Below are 24126 nucleotides of genomic sequence, written 5' to 3'. Positions count from 1 at the left end.
GGGAGACGCGCCCCGCCCCCGCCGCTCTCACCGTTCCCGGCCGGAGCGAAAGGCCGCACGCGCCACCGGCCCCGCGAGCCCCAGCGGCGGTTTCCGGCAGAGGAGCGCGTCGCACGGGTGACGTCAGGGGGCGGGGTGCGCAGAGTGACGGTTGGGAGGGGCGCATGCGCCCCGCCCTCACCCCTGGCTGCGTGCGCCAACGGCCGCGAGTCTGGCCGCCCCGTCCCGTCACGTGATCACCCCGCGCCTTGTGCCCCCTGCGCCGTCGCCTCCGCTCGGCGTCACTCACGCCCCCTCCTCAGCGTCCGTTGGTGCGTCATGGCGGCCCCGCTGGGTGCCCGGCCATAGCCCATAGTGCGCCCCCCCCCCCCCCGCCTGTCAGAGACCCAGCCCCGCCCTCCCGCGGCGTTTCCATGGCGCCCAGGCCGCTCAGCTACCGACTATTGGTACCCCTGTGACAGCAGTGGTTACTATGACAACAGGCGGTGCGTGACGTCACAGGGCGAGGATGCTTGTAGGCAGGACCAGACCCCAGGACCGGGGAGACACCCCCGAGCTGGCAGGTGCCTGCCCCGCCGACAGGCGTCCCCATGGGCCACCTGCTCCTGCCTGGCAACCGCTGTCGTGGCCCCAGCCCCTCGCGGGTGAAGAGGGGCAGCGGTGGGACCGCTCCCCGGACTGCTGCAGGACAGTTTAGGACAGGAAGTGACTATTGTGTCCATTGTGTCCAGGTAGCAGGAGAGAGGCTGGATGGGACAGTGGACTGGGAGTCACGAGATTGGGGTCTTAGATCCGGCTCGGCCAATCTGGCTGTATGATTTTGGGCGAGTCATTTTAATCCCTCTGTGCCTCAGTTTCCCCCCTTCCCATCCTTTGTCTGTGCTATTTAGACCAGGAGTCGGTAACCGTTCAGAAGTGAGGGGTGCCGAGTCTTCATTTAGTCACTCTAATTTAAGGTTTTGCGTGCCAGTCATACATTTTAACTTTTTTAGAAGGTCTCTTTCTATAAGTCTATAATATAGAACTAAACTATTGGTGTATGTAAAGTAAATAAGGTTTTTAAAACATTTAAGAAGCTTCTTTTAAAATTAAATTAAAATGCAGAGCCCCCCGGACCGGTGGCCAGGACCCGGGCAGCGTGAGGGCCGCTGAAAATCAGCTCGTGTGCCGCCTTTGGCATGCGTGCCATAGGTTGCCTACCCCTGATTTAGACTAAGGTATTCAGGGCAGGACTGTCTCTTGCTTCGTGTGTGTACAGTGCCCGGCACAATGAGGCCCTAATCTCAGTTGCGGGCTCTAGGTATCACAGTAATACAAATCAATGATAATAGCGACAACATGTCACCCAGTCTGGAATCTAGCCAGGGTACTGGGATTTGTATATCCTACTCTCAGAGAAAATGTCATGGGCTCTTCAGTGAAGACAAGTGTTTAGGGCCTTTTGGTTTTACATTTCATTCAGAAGAAAGCCCCTCCACCAACACATGGCCCTAGATCGTGATCCTGGCACATTTGTTCAGTTCTGATTGAGAGAGAAGAGTTCAGCTACTTGGATTTTCTTTGGATGTCTCAAATCCAACTACTGACTACACTACAGCCGAAGAAGTGGGCTGTAGTCCACGAAAGCTTATGCTCTAATAAATTTGTTAGTCTCTAAGGTGCCACAAGTACTCCTGTTATTTTTACACTACAGCCATTACAGCAGCACAGCTACAGCACTGCTGCGTTAGCGCTGTAGTGTAGATGCTTCCTACATGGATGGAAGGGGTTTTGCCATTGCTTAATCCACCATCCTGAGAGGCACTAGTGAGGTTAATGGAAGAATTTTTCTGTTAAGTAGCTGTGTCTACATAGGGGGCTGGGCTGACATAACTATATAGCACAGGGTGTGAAATTTTTGACAGCCTTGAGCGTCATAGCTAGGTTAATTTTTAAGTGTAGATCTGGGCTCAGTCTGAAACTGCTTAGTTTGTGAGATGGAACAAGTTCTTAGTCTGAGTTGATATTACTGCAGGGCTTCTAGGACCTATGAATATCTTATTAAAATACATTATTTAAAGACTTAACTGCAGTAACACCACTGAAAAGGCTGACTACCAAAACAAATATAGAGTAATGAAATCATAGTTTCTTAGAGCAATGGAGCCTTAAAATGAAATAGTAGCAATGATGAATTATAGGGAACTCAGTTTGTAGACATTTACCACGACTGAATTAACTGTACAAATTATTGGATGATTATCGGCAAAAATATAACTTCCATCATCTCAACATTAGGATTTTTAGCACCTCATTATTGAGTCATTATTCTTGCAGACCCCCAGACTTCAATGTGATGTGAGAAATGCGGATTTCATGCCACTTAATTGTAGCAAAGCTCTGTTGGCCTGCACCATGCACATTACCTTGATGGTTTTTTTATTAGCTTTATTCAACTACTTCTCTGTGTTTTGGAAATTCTAGACCAATGAGCTGATGCTGACTCAGTCCATGGGGTTTCTCCATCTATAAACTGGGCATAATAGCACTTACCCCACAAGGATGTTGCAAGGATTAGTTAATGGGCTAGTTTCAGAGCTAGATGGGTGCGTTTCAGGGACAAATTCAGAGGAGATAGTTTCATAGAGTTTTAGGCCAGAAGGGACCATCCAGTCTGAGCTTTTGTACGTCACAGGCCATTAATTTTCACCCACCTATATTAAGCCCAAAGATTTTGGTTAGACTAAAGCATTTCAGACCTCAAGAGGCTAAACAGCGTGCCACAGATAGAACAGGAAAGATCAAAGTGCCACCAACACCTGAGGCTCCTGCAGTGGCAGAGAACTGATCAGGTGAGTATTCCCAAGAGGTCCACATACCATGCTACAGAGGAAGGTGAAAACCCCTCCACAGTCCCTGGCAATCTGACCCAGGGAGACATTCCTTCCTGACCCCACATCTGGCAAACAGATTGAGCCTGAGCCTGTAAGCAAGAAACACCATCTGGTCAACTAGAAAGGATTCTGTGTAACACCTGAGAGCATGAGTCTGTCCCAACTCCAGCTGTGAGTTCAGAGGAAGGAAAAAACAACAACTGGCCAATTGTGCATCCGGGGGGAAAAAATCCTTCCTGCCTCCTGCAGGTGATGTAAGCAACGTAAGTTACATGTCAGGTATAAGATGATCAAAAAACTGGTGTAAGTGCCCAAGTATGGTAACTTGAGGAACAGAGTGGGCTTTAAAATAGTGTAATTTATATACTGAGAGAGACTTATCTGCATTACAGTAGCATCTACAGGCACCAGTCCCATTGCGGGAGGCACAAACAATGGACAAGAGCCAGTCTCTGCCCTGAAGAGCTTACAGTTTATGTATAAGATGAGGGACAACAGATGGATACAGCAGACAAATGAGGGGAGCACAAGGGAACAATGAGATGACTGTGATCAGGATGATAAGCAGTGGTCACAACACACCTGCTGTCCCGCCATTCCCATCGCAATGACATATGTTTAATAGCAACTCTGAAGAGCACAGCTTCCTGAATAACCTTGTCTTTGGATTTGGCAAGCAGGACACCCTCCTCTTCCCAATGCTTGGCCACCAGGGTCCAATAACCACAGCACTGCTCCAGAACCGCCTTGCAGAGCCCTGTAGAGGCATTGATCTCAAGGTTGGAAGAACCCAATTAAAGCTTCAGGGATCTGGCCTGACAGCAAAACAGCTCTTCACATCTAAAGGGATTTCAAAGATTTTGTTTGAAAGGAGGGAAACCCCTGCCTCAGATGAACATCCCACTAGTAAAAGCAAACCTGGCTCTTCCTTCCCTTTGTTTTCCTGGGTGAGGCTTTCGCTCTGCTTGAGGCGGCCTTTGTGAATATTTTAGGAGGGATCATAAAGCCTCTGCAATTGAGCATGACAAGCAGCATAAAATGTTCCTGGAAAGTGATCTTTAAAGGGAAGAAATTGAACTTCTGAAATTCAAATGAAAGGTAGATGCCTGCCTTCAGGCACACTGCAGCTCTCACTGCAAGGGTCTTGCTGGCAGCACTTGGAACCGAAAATCTTAGGCTGAGAGAAGTCAAAAGGGTAGGCCACCGACAGAATACCGAGTCTGTCCATCCAACCTGGGCATAGCTCAAATGGACCCAATACATAATATCTATAAGGAATGTGTGTATTGTTTCTTCTGTTGTGGGATGCCAGGCAGGAGGTGGCGGAATCGAGGCAGAATCTCTGTTGCTTCCCACAGCTCCCATTGGCCGGTGTGGAAGCAGAGAAAGAACTGACAGGAAGGAACTGCAATGCATGACACAAGAGTCAGGCTAACTGTAACCCTAATAACGCGAGATTTGTAGAAGCGAGGGTTGTGTGAGGCGAGTGGGAAAGAACTGTGTGAGAAGTTATTGCGACCTTGTGTAGATAATGTGTAGAAAATATTGTATGTAGGCTAGAGTCAAAACAAGTGAGAAAAATAAGATATCAAGATGGCCTATGTATAAACAAAATGCAGCTGTTGCTTGTTATTGTCTGTAATGAAAGGTATAAAGGTTTGCTGTAACTGTTTACCTGTAGAGAGACCTGCTTAGCTCTCTCCCTCTGCGCAATTGTGAGAGAAATAAAGCATCTGACTTGCTGTACCCAAACAAAAAGCGAGAACTGTGTTTTTCTCCGACAATTTGGGGGCTCGTCCGGGATGGCAATGCCCACAGAAGCATCGGCAGCTGCTACGGATCGTTCCCCTTCGAACCCCATGGCGCCACAATAGAGGTAAGAGACCTTTTGAAATCTCTATTGGGGTGTCGGAGGAGGACTGTCCGTGGGGCCGTCTGTCCCTGTTGGGCTCACGCCATCCGAACTTATTGACTGTGCAGCAAGGTCAGATGCTGAGCGGCGTAGGGGAATTGTTTGCTGCCCCCTGTATGCATATGCGAGGTGCATAGGTATGCACCAGTGTTGAGGGGTTGTTACCACCTCCAGTGATGCATCGAGGTACTTGGGAATAGTACCTGGAGGTACTTGGGAATAATACCTGGAATAAGGCCTTGGTGTGTGTGTGTGTGTACACCAGTGTGAATTGAGTGTTACCGGAAGACGCCCAGAGTACTCTGCGAAGTCTTTTGGCTCGTGACCAGAACTACTCTAACGCAAGCCCGGTAACTAGAGGATCTTTTAGGAGATCCGACCCATGGTGGGCTGACTCGGCCTGGCATCGTCCGGCGAGGAGGCTACCTGGGTCTAGGAGTGTGTGAACCCATCTTCCCTCCCCTTTTCCTCTCCGTGTGAGCCACTGACAGTCTGATCATCTCACTGGATGCAACAGAGTAAGCGGCGCCGTCTCTCTGAGACTAGCCGACGCTCTTTGCTGAAGGGAGGTGTAGGAGGGTCGTGGCTATCCTCGTTAGTCTCTCCTGTGTGAATACCCTGTAGGGAGAGATCCTTAGTTTATGTGCCGCTAGCGCGGACAGGGCATCCTCCTCCCTGTGTGTGTGATTGGAAAATGGGTGGGGGACAGTCTAAGCATTCCCTTTCACCCCCTAAGGGTACCCCAGCTTATTTCATGTACGTACATTATGGTCCGACAACCTGCAAGTATTTAGATAATTGGAATCTTTACACGCGTGCAAATCCATCTAAACAATGCCCACTAGAAGGTACCTTCGATTTAGATAAACTTAAATATCTCAGAGAAACCCTGGCTTCGCCAAAAGCCTCTAATACGCACTGGGAGCAATTTGTCTGTTGGTGGGAGGAAGCAACAAAGAGACTCCACGAGTCTCGGGTGCGGAGTCTAAAGGACTCCCAGGAAAAATTAAAAGCCCAAGTACACAATTTACAACTTAAATGTAAGGCATCCGGCTGTCTTCCCCCTCGAGCAATTCCTTCTGCTCCTCTTTATCCCCAATTAGTTAGGGCTGAGAGTAAGGAGGAAACTGCTGAGGACATTGTCAATTTTTTCAGTAACATTCAGCAGCAGCAGCCCGTGCCGCCTCCTCCCCCTCCGCTGCCTGGGTCTGCTAACGAACCTCACCCGGCAGTGCCAGCTTCACCACCGCATGTATCAGCTGCACACATTGTTCTTTCTTCTCCTGAGAGAGAAGCCTCCTCTTCACCACAAAGGGGTGATTCTGATCTTCCCAGTAGCTCTCCCGAGTCTGGTCCTTCTGAGGAGGGTACCCGTTACTTTACTAAAAGCGTAGCCCAGACACCCCAGGATCCTTTAAGAGAACTGCCTGGGACTGCAGGACAGTTGGTTACAGTGCATGCCCCGTGGTCACCAGGAGATCTGAGAACCTTGGTGAAGGAATTTCCTAATGTCAGGGAGGAGCCAGAAAAATTTAGAGACGAGCTCCGGACAGTGATTCAGTGTTATAATCCATCTTGGGCAGACGTTAATCAACTCTTGCGGATGGTTATGCCAGCCGAAGTTCAACAACGGCTTACCAGACAGGCAGCTTGGCCAGGGGCTGACCCTGGAATTGACCGTGATTTAAGAGAGGCTAGGGACCGTCTCTTAAATTCTATTATGGAAGTCTGCCCTAAGAAGACAGATTGGACAAAGATTACCTACTGTAAACAGAACAAAGGAGAGTCCCCTGCTGATTATCTAGATAGACTGACTAAGGTTTTTGAACAACATTCGGGAATCACTCAGCCAGCTCAAAATGCCAGAGAAGCCGTAGGGGCTGCTTTCGTTCAGGGACTCTTACCAAAGATTCAGCAGCAGTTAAGAACTATCTGTATTGGCTGGCAAACTAAACCCCTTTCTGAACTGGTGACAGTCGCCAATCATTGTGCAGCTTGCCTAGAGCAGAAGAAAGAGAATACTGAAACTAAACTTTTGGCCTTGCAGTTAAAAACTTATCAAACCCAGGGCCGTGGGGGAATGAAAGGAGGACGAGGTCGTGGGCGAGGAAGAGGGAAAGGTCCCTCGGATCCTGCCCAGTCCAGGTATACTGCATGCTACTCTTGTGGCCAAGAGGGATACTGGAAAAATGCGTGCCCAGCCCGATTATCTCAGAACCCTCCACCTCCTTTCCCAAATCCTGAAGCGTCTACTCTTACCCCACAAACTACCTCTGACTAGGACAGCCTGAGGGAACGTAACTGCATCATGAATCCTTTAATTCCCATTAATCAAGAAGGTCCCTATGTAAATTGTGAAATTGCAGGACAATCTGTTACTTGTCTTGTGGATACTGGAGCTAGTAGATCTGCTCTAAGATCCGCGGAGTTTCCCTCTGTTCCTTTGTCAGCTTTGTCTGTAAATGCCGTTGGCATTTCAAATCAACCTGTTTCGCATCCTGTCACAAAACCCCTTGCGGTTTCACTAGGGCCCCTTGCTAATGAACACGCATTCTTGCTCAGCCCCTCCTCTCCTGTGAATCTGCTGGGAAGGGATCTTTTGTGTAAGTTAGGTTGTACTATCTATTGCACACCAGATGGCGTATTCTTACAGGTTCCTGAGGAGAATACCAATCTAGTGTTGGCTACACTCCACATAGAGGAGCCCGCTAAATTACCAACAACCCCTAGCCCGGACCTTGTGCACTTGTTGTCACAAGTTCCCCCCCATCTCTGGTCTCGGCATGCAAACGAAGTGGGACAGATTCGCACAGCCGAACCGGTTAAGATTTTTGTTGATCCTTCTAAAGCTTTGCCAAGGGTTCCCCAGTACCCTCTGCATCCTGAGGCAGAGGAAGGGATAGCCCCAGTAATGGAGTCTTTATTACAGCAGGGTGTTATTGTTGCCACCACCAGTTCTTGTAATACTCCTATCTTCCCTGTAAAGAAGCCAGGAAAGAACACCTATCGGTTTGTTCAAGATCTCCGCGCGATTAATGCTGTTGTTTTGCCTTCCTTTCCTGTGGTTCCAAATCCAGCTACAATTCTTTCTTGTATTCCCCCTTCAGCCACCCACTTTACTGTTGTGGACCTTTGTTCAGCTTTCTTTTCTATCCCCATTCACCCTGAGAGTCAGTATCTGTTTGCCTTTACCTATAAAGGACACCAGTACACCTGGACTCGGTTACCCCAAGGGTATACTGAGTCCCCATCCTTGTTTTCCCAGATTCTGAAGAAGGATCTGGATGATGTGGTTTTTCCAGGTAAATCAGTGCTTATACAGTATGTGGATGATCTTTTGCTGGCATCCCTTTCTTTTGAATCTTGTAAAGCTGATACTTTGATTCTTTTGACTGCCTTAGCTGCTAAGGGTCACAAGGCATCCCAGGAAAAACTCCAGCTGTGTCAGCCCAGGGTTCATTACCTTGGTCATGATATTTCCCCTGGTACTCGTCATTTATCAGATTCTCGGATTTCAGCTATTTTAAATATGCCTAGGCCTGGTACTGTTTCTCAAATGCGTACTTTTCTTGGCATGACTGGGTACTGCAGACAGTGGATTTTAGGCTATGCAACAATGATTAAACCTTTACAGGATCTGACTAAGTCAGGTACCCCTGAGCCTCTTCCCTGGTCTCCAGAGGCTGAACGAGCTTTTGTTGCTATCAAGCAAAGCCTGTCCAGTGCACCGACCCTGGGACTTCCTGATTATGCTAAACCCTTCACTCTTTTCTGTCATGAGCGTAATGGGTTTGCTTTGGCTGTATTAACGCAAAAGCACGGAGATAAACACCATCCCATTGCTTATTACAGTACTGCCCTAGACGCTGTGGCAGCTGGATTTCCCCCTTGCCTGCGTGCTGTGGCTGCAGCGGCCCTTGCTGTTCAAGTATCCAAATCTATTGTCTTAGGATCTCCTTTGATTGTTGCTGTCCCTCATGCTGTGGCTGCACTCTTGTTAAAATCTAAGACACAGCATCTATCCACTTCTCGTCTCACAAAATATGAGCTTGTCTTGTTGTCTTCGTCTCATGTTACTTTGGCTCGTTGCCCCGTTCTAAATCCTGCCTCCTTGTTGCCTGGGCCAGAGGACGGAGACCCACATGACTGTGTGTCGGTGACATCGGTTCTCTCCCGTCCAAGAGATGATTTGCTAGATGTGCCTTTGCAAAATCCTGATCTTATTTACTTTGTGGATGGTTCGTGCTTGCGAGATTCTAAGGGTCAATTGGTTGCTGGTTATGCTGTGTGCTCTGCCCATGCTGTTATTGAAAGTGCTTTTCTTCCTTCTGTGTTTTCTTCTCCAGTGGCCGAACTTGTGGCTTTAACTCGAGCCTGCATTCTAGCTCAGGATCAAGCAGTTACAATTTATACAGACTCTCGTTATGCTTTTGGAGTGGGACATGACTGTGGTTTGCTCTGGAAGTATAGAGGTTTCCTTACATCCACTGGTTCTCCTATTAAGAATAGTCTGTATGTCTCTGCTCTTCTGGACGCCCTTGTATTGCCCAAAGCGATAGCTGTTGTTAAAGGTACAGCTCACCAGACCCCTCATGATGAAGTTACCCGTGGAAATGCTTTGGCAGACTCTGCAGCCAAAGCAGCGGCCCTTTCTGCCCCTCAGGCTGAATATACTTGTGCTTTGATTGAGCAGCCTCCACTAGCCTCCCTTGAGGATCTGGCCAAGATCCAGGAAGCAGCACCAGCAGCTGAGAAACATTTTTGGAGTGCTAATGGCTGTATTCTACACCCTGACCATCTTTGGCGTGCCCCAGCTGGTCGCCTGGTTGCCCCGAAGATGCTAATGCCCTATCTTGCTCGTGTATACCACGGAATGGCACACGTGAGCAAAGGGGGGATGGTTGCTGCAGTTAACCGAGATTGGTGTGCGTTCGGTTTCCCAGTCATTGCACATCACTACTGTCAACAATGTGTGATTTGTCAGCAGCATAACATTGGGAAAGCTGTTCAAGTTAGTCAGGCAGCTCCCCCTCCCCCTTGGGGACCTTTTGTAAATATTCAGATTGATTTTATTCAACTGTCTAAATGTTGTGGTTATGAATATGTATTGGTTTTGGTGGATGTATTTTCAAATTGGGTTGAAGCTTTTCCCTGCAGGAAAGCAGATGCCAGGACTGTTGTGAAACTTCTGCTTAAAGATTTTGTACCCCGATTTGGCATCCCTGTGAGTATCAACAGTGACCGTGGAACTCATTTTACGGGACAGATTGTAAAGGAGTTATGTGCAGCTTTGCAGATTCAACACAATCTTCACTGCCCCCACCACCCGCCGTCTGCCGGGGCAGTGGAACGCCAGAATGGAATTCTGAAAAATAAACTGGCCAAGATTTGTGCTGAAACAAACTTAAAGTGGCCAGATGCCCTTCCTCTGGCACTAATGAGTATGAGGGCCACTCCCAATCGAAAGACTGGACTCAGCCCTCATGAGATTTTGACGGGGCGCCTGATGCGACTACCAACTGCGCCCCCACTGACCCTAGCTCAGATGGACATTCATTTAATGGATGACACAATGCTTAAGTATTGTCAGGCACTAATGAAATGTGTTAAGTCTTTTTATACACAGGTGAAAGAAGCACTACCCAAGGATCCTGTGCAGCCCTGCCACTCACTGGAACCAGGAGACTGGGTCTACATAAAGGTCCATCAGCGAAAGACTGCCCTGGCTCCACGCTGGAAGGGCCCTTTCCAAGTCCTGTTAACCACCAACACTGCTGTGAAGTGCCAAGGACTGCCCACCTGGACCCATGCTTCGCACTGCAAAAAGACCCCTCCACCTGGAGAGGATTCTTCAGCTGATGATCAGCCTATTTCTCCTGCTAGCTCTGCTGTGCCTCCTGGACAGCAGGGAAGGAGGACAAGGTGAAGTGCTAGTAACCTCTCCCTTGTCCACTGACAGATCTACAGTGCCTTTGAATTCTTTTACAGGAATCACACCAGTACAGGGTGAAGTGCTAGTAACCTCTCCCCTGCACTATGGTGAATCACAACTACTTTTGGAGAAGAAAAGAAGAAACACTCGTTCTGCTAAAACCACCAAAGTCCAGGGATTCCTGACTACAAGAGACATTAAGAACTGGCCCTGGTGGAAGAGACGGAGCATTGTTTATTGGCAAGGAGGGAATTGTGGGGATCGTTCCTGGGAATGCGGGGTCCAGTGGTGGTTTGGATTTCTTCCAGGATCAGGGATCTGTGCTTATGGACAGGTACCTTCAGGATGCACTGCCCTCCCTAATTGGCTTTCAGATGACGAATATCAAAAACGCCTTGCCACCACGAAGACTACGCCCACCACTAGTCCTTTGACCCCTGCCACCACCACTGTAACTTACCCAGATACAAACAGTACTGTATATTCCAATGAAACCCATTGGCCAAGGCTTTCACATCTTAGTGATTTACTGAAATTTTGTTCAGAGAAATTATTCTTTAAAGTTCAGGATAATGTATATGAGCGAACAATTGAATGGAAAACAAATGGATCAGTAGAGATAGAAGTACATGATATCACTACCAGCGAACCCCAAGAATTAATAATTGCAATTGATGGGTTCTATAGTGAAGTAGATATGATGGTTGTTCCTGGAATTTGTACTGTGTTAAATGAGAGAGGCCCTTATTGTTATTTGGTCACCCAATTAGTGAATAATCAAACAAATACCCAAAGAGTTTGTTCTGCCACTGGAAATTTTACCTGCATAGAAATTATTCCAGTGACTAATAATGTGACCTGTACCTTATTGCAATACACCCCCTCTTATGCCATTAATATTAATGCCTCCCGGAAGTACATAAAGGTGTTCAACCAACAGATGTGGTATAGTACTACACCAAAGAGAGATGTATTAGGATATCGGTGGACTGTGATTAACACTACATTAGGGACTGTTAAATTTTCATTACCCTTATCCAATTTCCAGATTACCTCTACATACCCAAATTGTTCACAGGGGGCTGCCATTAGATTAGCACAACAGAGGGCTTGGGTTATTTCTTCTAGAAAAAAGAGAGACTTGACCGGATCCCTGTGGGATGGGACCAATAGTGCAGCAGCAGTGTGGAATATTTTTAAGAACCAAGAACATGATGAGAAATTGGGCCAACTAGAGAAGGCCATTGGCCTTGTTTCTGGAGCACAACTAACCCAGGTACAGGCTGGAGTTGGTGAGTTACATGTTATTTCCGCCCTTAGTTCTATGACCCAGAAGTTGCTGACAGAGATGGTATTGAATATCACTGAGGCTGGGAAGGCATTGCAGTGGGATCTAGCATGTTCAGAGATTCAGGATTTCCTGAATGACCAGCTAATGGCCATTCGGAATGATCTAGAGCATCAGGCTTGGCCCACTGCCCTTACAGACACATCAGGAGTACCATCTGATCTGTGGCCATGGAGACACACTTGGAGACTGTCTGGGTGGAAGTGCGGACGTTCTCAATGCTCCTTCCAAGCATATGGACCGGTTCAGGGGGTGTGGGCTCCCACATACCGTATCCTGCCAGGTCCATGGGGAGGATGCATGTGGGATTGGGTAATTCACCGAGATATCTGGGAAATTAGACCACCTGGTATGCCCAATCGATTTTTAGTCAGTGCTCCTGGGATTACACCTGACATTTGGATGGGGTTAGGGAGTCAATGGACATTTTGGCCATTAGAACCCCCACAGCTTCAGTGTATCCGTAAACTGAAGCCAGGAGAAGTTGTCACTGTTTATGACTACGTTTGCTGGGAGGGTAGGGGACAAGGAACTACCCTGACAGGACACTTACTCTTCCAAGCTAATGATAGCTGTGTGTATGTTAATGCCACCACATTGCAAGACATACATTTTAATCTCACTACCACTGCAGGCAATCATATTATTTACTGGCCTGCAGATAGAGTTTTCCAAGTAGCCCTTAGGTTCCAGATACCCTTTAATTGGACTAGTTTAGTACCTGATAGATTTCAGAATTTGTTTTCATTGTTACCAGAGATTCAGGAAATCTCTGAATTACAAGGGCAAATTCACATGCTTCAAAATATATATCAAGTTGAAAAGTATGCCTTTCAGACAGCTTATAGAGTATCCACCTTATGTACTAAGTATGATGTGTTGTGTTTTATGACTAAGAGTGTACAACAACCCCATCATATTATTGCTATGGGAATGTTATTGCTTGTGTTGCTATTAGTTAGCTTAGGATTATGTTATTGTTGTAGTAAAGGACGTAATAATAGTAATACCTTTCATGTTCATGCTAATCATGCATTGTCATTACATCCAATCAAAACCCCTAAGATTGAAGCATCTGATGTAGAATCTGAATTACAAGATTTAATGCAAATAGAGATTTGAAAATGTTTGTTGTACTAGTAGTACAAAAGGGGGGGTTGTGGAAGCAGAGAAAGAACTGACAGGAAGGAACTGCAATGCATGACAGTTCGTTAGCAAGAGTCAGGCTAACTGTAATCCTAATAACGCGAGATTTGTAGAAGCGAGGGTTGTGTGAGGCGAGTGGGAAAGAACTGTGTGAGAAGTTGTTGTGACCTTGTGTAGATAATGTGTAGAAAATATTGTATGTAGGCTAGAGTCAAAACAAGTGAGAAAAATAAGATATCAAGATGGCCTATGTATAAACAAAATGCAGCTGTTGCTTGTTATTGTCTGTAATGAAAGGTATAAATGTTTGCTGTAATTGTTTACCTGTAGAGAGACCTGCTTAGCTCTCTCCCTCTGCGCAATTGTGAGAGAAATAAAGCATCAAAACAAAAAGTGAGAACTGTGTTTTTCTCGGACACCGGGAACGGCGAACCGCAGTCACTGGGAGCTGCGGGAGGTGTGCCTGCAGATGGTCAATGTCAGCAAAATGTCTCGTGGCCCAGTCAGATTACCCTGATGGGCTGCAGGTTGCCCACCACTGCTATATAGTAACGTTTTCAGTTTCTCTTCATGAGAGTTTGTCCATTCCCCTAATCATTCTCACCACCCATCTCTGTACTCCCGCTATGTCTGCAATCTTCTACTTCTCTCTACATCTGTTTGAGATAGGGTGACCAGAACTAAACTCCATATTCCAGGTGACAACTTGCCATTGCCTTATACCAGGGCATTATAATAGTTTAAGTTTTATTCTCCGGTCCCTCCTTTACGCACGGTAACATTGTTTAATTCATTGACCACTGACTCATATGCCATAGAAATCTTCATTGAGCTGTTTACACTGATGTCCAAATCCTTCCCTTCAGTTGCTACAGTTAATTTAAAACCCAGCAAGATGTATAAGTCATTCAAACATTCCTTCCTTTGTGCAATTAGTGCTGGCTGCCAAAATGTGGCCCACACACTGGGGAATGAACCAGGGACCTCCAGAGCTAAAAGTGTGAGCTGCTACCGTTTAAGCTCAAGGGCCAAGCCTCAGTAGCTGGGAATTGTAACAACTCCTGTCCTGTCTGGATTGGCACAGAGCGGGAACCTATAACACACTCATCAGTGGGTTATACATTGTCATGATTCAGGGCTATCTGCTCCTTTAATCACCCATTCTCTGTGAGTGCATCCCCATCAGGCATTTGGCATCTTGCCTTCACCTGTCCTGGGATGAGATTCTGCAATTCTCCCACTCTTACACTGGTTCCCTGGGGTGCAACACCCTGTGTTCTCCTGATTGCTCAGTAAGTCCCCCTGGCTTCGGCTACCTGCCAGTCTTCCCTGTGGGAGCTATGGCCAATGTTGAATGCAGTGACCCTAAAGGGCCTTTTCAGAACAAAGTATTGTTTAATCTCAACAGTAGGACACAACACAACAAGGGGAAAAGGTTTTAAAACAGCAAAAGACATAGGCATATAGCCTTCTTACCTATTGTCTAGGTAGGCCTAGCTTATCCCCGACACACCCCACCTCTGGTCTGCTCCCACAATCTGCACCCCAGCAGTTTCTACCTCTCTCTCGGACTTAGAGTGTGCCCCTTTGCAAAATCCACCAAGTCCTTTGTTTTCTCCTCCGTCTCTTGAGCCTCGCCATACTGATGTGGTTGGCTTTTCAGGAGGCTGGGTATGTACCAGAGGCATCCTAATCATTGAATTCAGGGCAGCACAGAAGAGGCTCCAGGGCTCTGGAGCAACTGAACACTTTCTGTCTGGTGGTTATGAGCACCTGGGTGGTAATGACTGGGCTAATTATGTAACTGGCAGAAATAGGGTGGACACAAGAAGAACAAACAGGAAGCCAGGGAAGCTCAGAGGGTGAGCTGTGCTGAGCTGCGGAGAGAAGCTACGTGGAAAGTTCCTGCTACACGACGTCCGTGTTATGTTGCATGTGTAAAAGGGCAGAGGAATAAAAGATACACGCGGTGAAAGGAAAACCGCCAGTATGTGTGTATGACCGGGAGGTAACTGAAATAGTGCGGCACACCGGGTAGCCATGGAGGAGCCTGTGACAGGGTAGACACTGCAGAGCAGTTGATTTTCTGCATCGTCTTTTGTGCAAGTCAGCTTCTGCTGCAATTAACCCCCTGACAGTCATAGAAAACACTGCAATAGCAACCAGGCAAACAGAATATATAATAGTCACCAAAATATTCCAGGCAGCTCCCATGTACTTCCCATTCATTGCTTTACATTTGTCCACATTGACTTTCATCTGCCCATTGTGTTGTCCCTCTAACTTGGTTAGGTCCCTCTGAAGTGCCTCACAGTCTTCTGTAGTCTTGACTAACCTAAATCATTTTATGTCATCTGCAAAATGTTGCCACCTCATGGCTCACCATCTTTTCCAGGACATTAATATACGTAATATCAGTCCTAGTGCAGAAGCTTGTGGCATCTCACTGTTAACCTTTTGCCCTGAAGAAAATTGACCATTCCTGCTCTTTGTTAGCTAATTTTTGATCCATGACAATACTTTGCTTTTTACCTCATAGCTAATTAGTTAGTTTCTTTAGGAGTCTCTTGAGAGAGATTTTGTCAAAGGCCTTTTGAAAGTCTCAATAAATTATTCCCTTTCTTCTATTACTTTGGAACTGGCCTGTCATTTGTTGTGTGTTTCCACAGCACCAAGCACAATCGGGCCCACCATCACTGATGCTTTCGGGTGCTACCACAATAACAACAACAATAATTTTGTTCTAGAAATAGAAATTTGGTGGCCATCCGGGCCTGGCAGACAATGACTATGCTTGCTGGGAATGGCAGTGATTCCTTTCCTACGCAGAGCCTTTCCTCAGACTAACTGACTGAGCAGTGAATCTCTTGGAAGTAGAAAGGGATGAGCTGGGTTGTTAGCCAGAGACGCTTTCACACTGCGCTACATTTTAACATGGAGAAGTCTGCTCTCTTCTAGTCTTGCAGCTCCCTCTTGTGGGCAGCGCAGAGGCCTGTGGATGGGATGCAGGTTCTTTAGACGCAATGGCCCTCAGTTCAACAAGACATTGGTGGCATGACAAACTCTATAGGTGTTGCAAAGTACACACACACACACCAGACCCATCCTGTATATTTCAGAGATGAGTAACATCTGCCCATGCTAGGGCTGCACATTGCATGGGTTTTGATCCTCTGTGTCTGTATGTCACTGATATCCATTCCTGACACGGTGGCAGGTTGCTACCTAGCAGGATGTCATCTCTGCCATCTCTTTCCTTTCTCCCAGGGTCAGGGACAGGTTAGGAACAGTTTTTCCTCATCACTTTCTGATGAGAGGTCTTTTATCAAGACCATAGTAAGAGCCTGTGGAATGAACTCCCACAGGAACTAAGGACCATCACAAGACATCTCCATTTCTCTGACCTGCCTTCTCCAACATCAGCACAGAGCAGTGTGTACATTAAAAAAAACAACAACAGCAAACCTACCAAAACAAAACACTAGCCCATCTGCAATCCCTACACAATTCACAGTTGTCTCCCTGGGGAGATGATATGAAGAAGAACAAACCAGATCAGACAGATGTCAGTCCCATCAGTCAATGCACTCCTGGAAGGCACATAGATGCTACAGTGATAAGGGCGGTATACGAACCCACAGAGAGAGACTGAAGAAATCTTTCTCACATATCCTTGTACTTGAGACACTGGATTAGAAAGAATCATCTCAGTCTCCTGGCCTCGTGGATGGGTCGATGGGGGGCAGGAGCAGAAGGAGATGGAGCCATGAAAAGTCCTTCCCTCTCCATCCTGGCTGTGTAGAAAGAAGTGACAATGGTTTCAAACCACCTGCCATCTTCTGCCAAAGACTCCAGTGCCTTCTGTGCTGGTGCAATACAGCTGTGTTAGTGACAGCTGGGGCACAGGGCAGCACCCCAGGCAGGAGTGGCTGTGTGGAGGAGGTTTAACTCACAGTGCCTTGGGGCTGGAGGGGGCAGAGCAGGTCAGTCATGTTCAGCATTTGTTCAATCCAAATTTCTTACAAGTTGCTGCCCCAGTTTCAATGTGCCTCAGCCTGAGCCAAGCCCCTGCTGGTTCCAGTGGTACCTGCAGCCCAATTTCAGCTCCACTCGCAGTTGAGGGGCCCGTCGAAAATACAGATAAAACAGACTGGCAAGGGAGAACATTTAGAGAATCAGGGTCACAGAGAAGTCCCGAAGTAGAGGTGCCCATGGGAACAGAACTACAGCACCATGCAACAGCGCGGCTAGTGTGGGGAGAGCCCAGTATTTGTATCCCCACGGACAATGCTGCACTAGGGCCAGGAGTCAGTGGCAGATACTGGAACTAGCCCCGAGAGCTAAGACAGTGACTAACAGCCAGCCCTGACTCACCTCCAAGTGGGGAAAGTCCCTCTAGATTCAGCCTTGGATCATTCCAAGGCCTAGTTCATCCCTGATGGCCACCTGGTCTGTGCAGCTGACCCTAATCCGCTCTGGAGCTAGGAGTTCAAAGACACTCTGTTCAGAACCAGTCAGTCCAGTCCATCTCACTCCCACTTGCTTTCACTGGGGGGTACCTCAGGAAGAGCATGCCAAGGAAAGGCAGTGAGCAATCCCACCTCTCTCCTCAAACAACAAAAGCTGGCCTGACTTAGTATTTTCCTGGTAGGGGCTTGGCCAAGTGAAAATCTGCAGTAAACCAGTACAATGCCAGACCAGATGGATTATTAACTATTAGCTACTTGGGACACCTTTGCTAGAGGGAGGAATAGCTCAGCATGCTTTGGGAGCCCTGCCTGGGAATTCGCAGGGTGCAGGAAAATTAACCCTTTGCAGCAGTGGTGAGTGGCTCTGCTACAGTTTAACATGGAGCCTGTTGGCCAGAGGAATCTAATTTCTTAAGCAGGGAGTGATTTCCCAGAGATCCGTCGCTATGAGCAGAGTTGTGCCCAGGCTGAACAGAGGCTGCCGTATTCTGGAGACACCCTGCACCCCTGGAATTTCTGAATGGGCTTAAAGGAATTGAGAGCTATTTGTGCGTGAACACTTCAACCACTTCCCCAGTCATTCAGGGCCCTATCTGGCGAGGTGCTGAGTGCTTCCCACAATGTGCTGAAGCCATTAAGCACCTTGCAGGATTGGGGCCGCTAGTGAAAACTTTAGCTCCCTGCAGAATGAGCAGCCGACCCGACGGGGAACGGACAGTGCTGTTCATCCCCCTTTGTAGACGGATCCTCTCCCTTTTCCCACAGCCCCAGCCCGGGGCAGGAAAGCAGGGCTGGCCCGAGAGCAAAATGCCTGCACCGCCACCCGCCAAAGCCACACGTGTCTCATGCCATGGGAGGTGACCCCAGTTCCTAGGAAGAGACAGTTAACAGTAATGAGGAATTTGATGATTAGAAATGTAGCTAGTTGGCTTTGCGATAATCAGGAGAGCCGTCTGGTGAATAGTCTGCCGGGTGCGAAGGTTGCGGAGCTCTTGAGATATATCGATAGAATTACGTGCGGTGCTGGGGAGGAGCTGGTGGTCGTGGTACATGTAGGTGCCAGTGACATAGGGAAAGGCAGGAGAGAGGCCCTCGAGGCCAAATATAGGCTGCTAGGTAAGAGATTAAAGTCCAGGACCTCCATGGTAGCATTCTCTGAAATGCTTCCAGTTCCACATGCAGGGCCAGGGTCTCAATGCATGGATGACATGATGGTGTTGGGAGGAAGGATTTAGGTTTATTAGGAACTGGGGAACATTTGGGGAAAGGAGGCGCTTATACAGGAAGGATGGGCTCCATCTAAACCAAAATGGAACCAGATTGCTGGCATGTCAAATTAAAAAGGTCATAGAGGATTTTTTAAACTAAGGGCTGGGGGAAAGCCGACAGGGGTGGAGGAGCACACGGTTCAGACAGAGACATCCCATAGGGGAGGGTTTATTAAAGGGGATTCTCTGTACCCTAGTAAAGAAGAGAGGATAGAAGTTGATGAAGCACAGGTAGGAACTGAAGAGAAACAGTCAAACAAAAGAGCCCCATTCAAGTACATCACAGGAAGGCAGACAACTAAATATTGACAGATGTTATAAGTGCTTGCATACAAATGCTAGAAGTCTAAATAGTAAGATGAGTGATCTTGGAGTGCCTGGTATTAAAAGAGGAGACTGGTCTAATAGGCTTCACAGAAACTTGATGGAACGGGATAATCCACGGATGCAGTAATACCAGGGTAAAAAAAATATAGGACTGAGCATAGGTCATGCTGGCAGAGGAGTGGCACTATATGAGAAAGAAAGCACAGAGTCAAAGATAGTAAAAATCTTAAATGAATCAAACTGTCCCATAGACTCTGGAGAGCAATTCCATGCTCGAATAATACGAATATAACAGTTGGAATATCCTCCTGACCACCTGCCCCGGATGGTGTCACTGACAGTGAAATGCTCAGGGAGATTAGAGGCTGTAAAAACAGAAAACCCAATAATAATGGGGAATTTGAGCTAACCTCATATTGACTGGGTACAGCCAGGATGGGATGCAGAGAGATTTCCAGACACCATTAATGACCGCTTCTAGGAGCAGCTAGTCCCTACAAAGGGGGAGGCAATTCTTGAGTTAGTCCTACGTGGAGCACAGGATCTGGTGCAATAGGTGAATAGAGCTGAACTGCTCGGTAATAGCAACCATGTTGTAATTAAACTGAACACCTTGCAGGGGGGGAAATGCCAGTAGCATTTAACCTCAAAAAGGGGAACTCCACAATAATGAGGACGCTTGTTAAGTGGAAATTGAAAGGCACAGTCACACGTGAAATGCCTGAAATCTACATGGATGATAATATTTAAAAACCCCGTAATAGAGACCCAAACTTTTCTGCTTTTATTGCCTCTCTGCTGCCCACCCAGGCCCATCACCAGCTCATCTGGACTTCTCCCTTGCACAGCTTCCCTTCAGGCCGGACACACCTTGTAGGTCCATTAACCCTTGCCGGGCCAGTATAGGATTTATAAATCCTGTCCCACTTCCCCCTCCAGGGGGCGCTGTCTCCCTTGGGATTTATAAATCCTGTCCCACTTCCCCCTCCAGGGGGCGCTGTCTCCCTTGGGTGAGTTCCCCAACGCCCATAACAAATTCTGACCATGTGAACTAATTAGGAAACACCCCTCCAGGCTCTCTCCCTGTGCAGCCACTCTCCCCCTTATTCCCAGGGGCACGGGGAGGTGGCAAAACCCAAACCAGTGCCTCCCAGCCCGGTCGGCAGATTCACACTAGTTCCACTCGAGGGAGTGCTCTAGGAACAGCAGCTCGGACGTGATGGCTCAGGCTAGCCACCCGAGTCCAAGCGACCACCTGGGGCCGAGCCTGGGCCGCCAAGTGTGCCGCAACATTCACGTGTGCTAGTGCGCGGCCCCCTCGCACGAGTCTGGCCACCCGTGCTGGGAGCTGTGCTCCCAGCTGCAGTGTGGAGCGTACGTGGGTGCTGCCTTCAATGGGTCACATAGATGTTCACTCTCCCCAGTTCCCCTGAGCCCAAACATGGCCTGGAGGCCGCTGGGCCGGTGGGAAAGCTCGCTCACTGCTCCGGAACGGTTGGTTGATGGTGCGACTGAGAATCAAATTTCAAAGAAACAAGCGCACACACCTGCCTGGCTTGGGTCCCTTGGGAGGAGCAAGCAGGGCCGGCCTTAGGGAAATGGCGCCCTGGGCGAACTTGCATTGTGGTTCCCCTGGCCCCCGCGGTCTCCTCCCCATTACCGCTGGGTCCCGTTTCCCTTGCCCTGAGCTCCCTTCTGCAGCCTCGCAACCCACGCCTGCCCTGCTCCTTGCCTCTGAGTCTTGACCACGGTGCCCTCCCGGACCACAGCCCCCCACCCCTGAGGCCGGCCCTGTGGTTGCTTTCCCACTCCTCTGCCCTGGGAACTCCCTCCAGCCTCCTTCCAATAGCAGGTTCCCCAGGAAATCCCCAGCAAACAGCAGCAGCCGCTTCTGCTACTGATCAGCCAAGGAGCCCTCCCCCCACTTCCCTCTAAACCAAACCTCCCCCGCAGCCCAGGTTCGCGGGAAGTCTCCTTCCCTTTACTGGCCGAACTCCCCCCCTTCCCCGCAGCCCTATATGCTGCTGCGTGGGGTGGCTGCTGGCTGAAGGGGCCTCGCGTATCTCACACACACGTATGGCTTGGCCAGCCAACAGAGGGTGTTGTAGGTGAGGGGTGCTCCTCAGCTGTCCCCACCCCAACAGAGAGCCCCCCCATACACAGCCGCTGCAAGGGAAAGGAGAACAGTGGGATGGCTTCCTCAGCTAGCCCCCCACCCCAGCTTCCTGGGGGGAGACAGAGCCAGGGCTGGCTTCCTCAGCGGGGATCGCCCCGAGCAGCTTTGGGGGAGAAGAGAAGGAAATGGGGGGTATTCCTCAGCCAGCCCCCAGCTGGGGGGAAGCATGCCTTGGCGTGCCTTAACATGTTCCCCTGACGTGAAACCGGGAACCCCCCGCCCCAACAGGTGAGAAGGGGACGTGCTCCCCCCTCCCTGTGATTACTTCATACGTCTCCCAGCTGCTCGCCAGCCCCATGCCAGCAGCGAGCTGCCAGTTCGGAGCATGACGCCGAGCCATCACCCCCCAGAGGTGCCTGCTACAAACAGTGACCCACGAAGGGGGTGCAGAAGCCGCGAAGCCCGACGAGATACCCACCTAGGCTAGTGGTGGCAAAGCCCGCAGGCAGCGGGACTGGGGAGGGGGCTAAAACTCAGACTTTGGAGACGCCCTGTGTGGTGTCTTACACAAGAGGCCAGTTTGCACCTCTTTGCCCCGCAGGCCAGCGCTCCCAGAGCTGGAGGGGGGTGATGCCCCGCACCCGCCACGCTGCGCTGGCCAGCTCCAGGCGCTGCTGCCGAGCAGAAGTGCTGCTTCTGGCCCAGGCAGGAAGTTGGCCCCGCACGGGCAGCGCCGGTTGCCAGTCAAAGCGGGGGAAGCCAGGGAGGTGTCACAGCGCTGCACACAGAGAGAGCTGGGCAGCAGAGAGGAGCCCAAGCCCCTGGACCAAGGCGCCCTGGGGAGTCGCCCGGGTCGCCCAACCCTAAGGCCGGCCCTGGGAGCAAGCACCCAGGTGAACCTTTCTCAGGGAAGCTCTGGGCTCAGCGACTGGGGACAGGGTGGGTGCATCACAACGGACAGGTAGCCCACAGCTGCCATGGCAACCAGAGAAACAACCCCCCTCCTTGGAGATACTTGGATTCATGCATCTGAAGGCCAGAAGGGACCATTAGCTCATCTAGTCTGACCTCCTGTCTGGCACAGGCCAGAGAATGTCACCACGTTACCCCTGCACTGAGCCCAGTAGCTTGGCTAAAGCATCTTCCAGACAGGCGGACAGGCTGGATTCGCAGACATCTAGAGATGGAGAAGCCACCACGTCCCTTGGGAGGTTGTTCCAATGGCCAATCACCTTCCCCGTTAGACATTTGTGCCTTATTGCTTGTTAGGATTGGTCTGGCTTCAGCTTGCAGGCGTTTGTTCTTGTTCTGCTTTTCTCGGTTAGATTAGCAAGGAGCCACCAAGTTCCTGGCATTTCCTCCCTGGGGCAGGTACTTCTACGCCGTAATCAACGTCTCTCTCAATCTTTGCGAAACGGATGGCGCTCCTTACGTGAGTTACTGCAAGGCATTTTGTCTCGCCCTCAAATCATTGTTGTGGCTCTTCTGTGCACCCTCTATAATTGTTCATTATCCTGTTTAAAACGTGGACACCAGAACTGGGTGCAGTATTCCAGGATCTGTCTCCCCAGTGCTGTAAACAGAGGTAACAAGTCCCCTGCCTACTGCTTGTCACTACGCCCTCTTTATACGTCCCAGGATCGCATTAGCGCTTGTTACCACAGCATCATACTGGGAATCCATGTTCCGTTGTTTGTCCACTGTGGTCCCTAAATCCTTTTCCGAAACACTGCTTTGATTTCCCTAATCCTGACTCTTTGGGACTGAAGGCTCCATTATCCCCAGCGTGGGGCCTCCTGCTGGCTGATGGATCTTGGAACTCTCCCAGATCTCTCAGACTTCTCAGCAATGAGGCTAAACCCTTGGGAGTGTCTGGAGAGTCCCTGGCTTGTGTAAGATTTATTATTTCTCTACTCAAGTCAGCCATCTCCATAGGAAACCTCAGGGCTGACTTTGAAAGCTCACAGCTGTCACAAGTCGTAGGGCCAGGGACAGAATCATTATTGGAGCAAATTCCATGTCCGCTTTCACAGCTGTAGAAGCACTGACCATACCAGGGGCGGGTGACGTACCCAGCAGTCATAACTAAAGGAGATTCAGACTCTGGGCTCCTGTGATTTGGATGATACTCGGACCCCAGAATCTAAACACCCATTCAAAATATTCACTGAAAAAAATCAGATGGAAAGTGTTTTGATTTCAGTGTGAAAATTTCAGTTTTTAAAAAACAAATCCCCCCCCAATTCTCCTCTGCCCCCCAACCTGATCTCCCCCCCCACAACTTTTTTCAGTTTTCAGTGAAAGTTCTTGGTGCTCATGGCTTCGATGGGTCTTCTCCTTGCACAATATAAGGCACAGGTGACATCTTCCAAAACGTTGCCCTGGCCTTTTAAGTCCGGGCGGTTTGTCCATTTTATGCCTTTCACAAACCCACGTTTGATCTAACATGCAGCACGTCCTCCAGCCCCAGCTTTGCCTCCTTGAGACAAGTTCTGCCGGTTATGAAGGTCCATCTTCCTGACCCTGATGTGGATTAGCCTGTTGAATTGTCTCCCAAGGGAGGAGTGGGCGCTTCATTGCTTGGCAGTTTTAAAGCTAGGTGGGACAAATTCAGTGGAAAGTGTCCTGTCAGAACAATCCTGCCTTGGCCCCAGGGAGATGGACTGGGAAGTGTATTAGGCCTTTTCAGTCTATATTACCATTATTGCTGTTGATTGTATGTGTTTGATAGGCAT

At 49.0% G+C, this 24126-nt stretch overlaps 1 protein-coding gene across 1 annotated transcript in view; it reads right to left on the bottom strand.

Moving 5' to 3' along the window:
- The window catches only part of RPP25L (ribonuclease P/MRP subunit p25 like), an 18377-nt gene extending 18222 nt beyond the window's left edge, over nt 1–155 (bottom strand). Inside the window, exon 1 of the mRNA XM_034774666.1 lies at nt 32–155. The gene's annotated coding sequence lies outside the window, so the exon portion shown is untranslated. The remainder of the gene's footprint in view (nt 1–31) is intronic.
- Nucleotides 156–24126: the final 23971 nt, after the last annotated feature.

The sequence above is a fragment of the Trachemys scripta genome, chromosome 6, assembly GCF_013100865.1.
Source record: "Trachemys scripta elegans isolate TJP31775 chromosome 6, CAS_Tse_1.0, whole genome shotgun sequence".
Lineage (NCBI taxonomy): Eukaryota > Metazoa > Chordata > Testudines > Emydidae > Trachemys > Trachemys scripta.
Note: the sequence above shows the minus strand (reverse complement) of the source record. Positions and strands in the feature narration are given on the sequence as shown.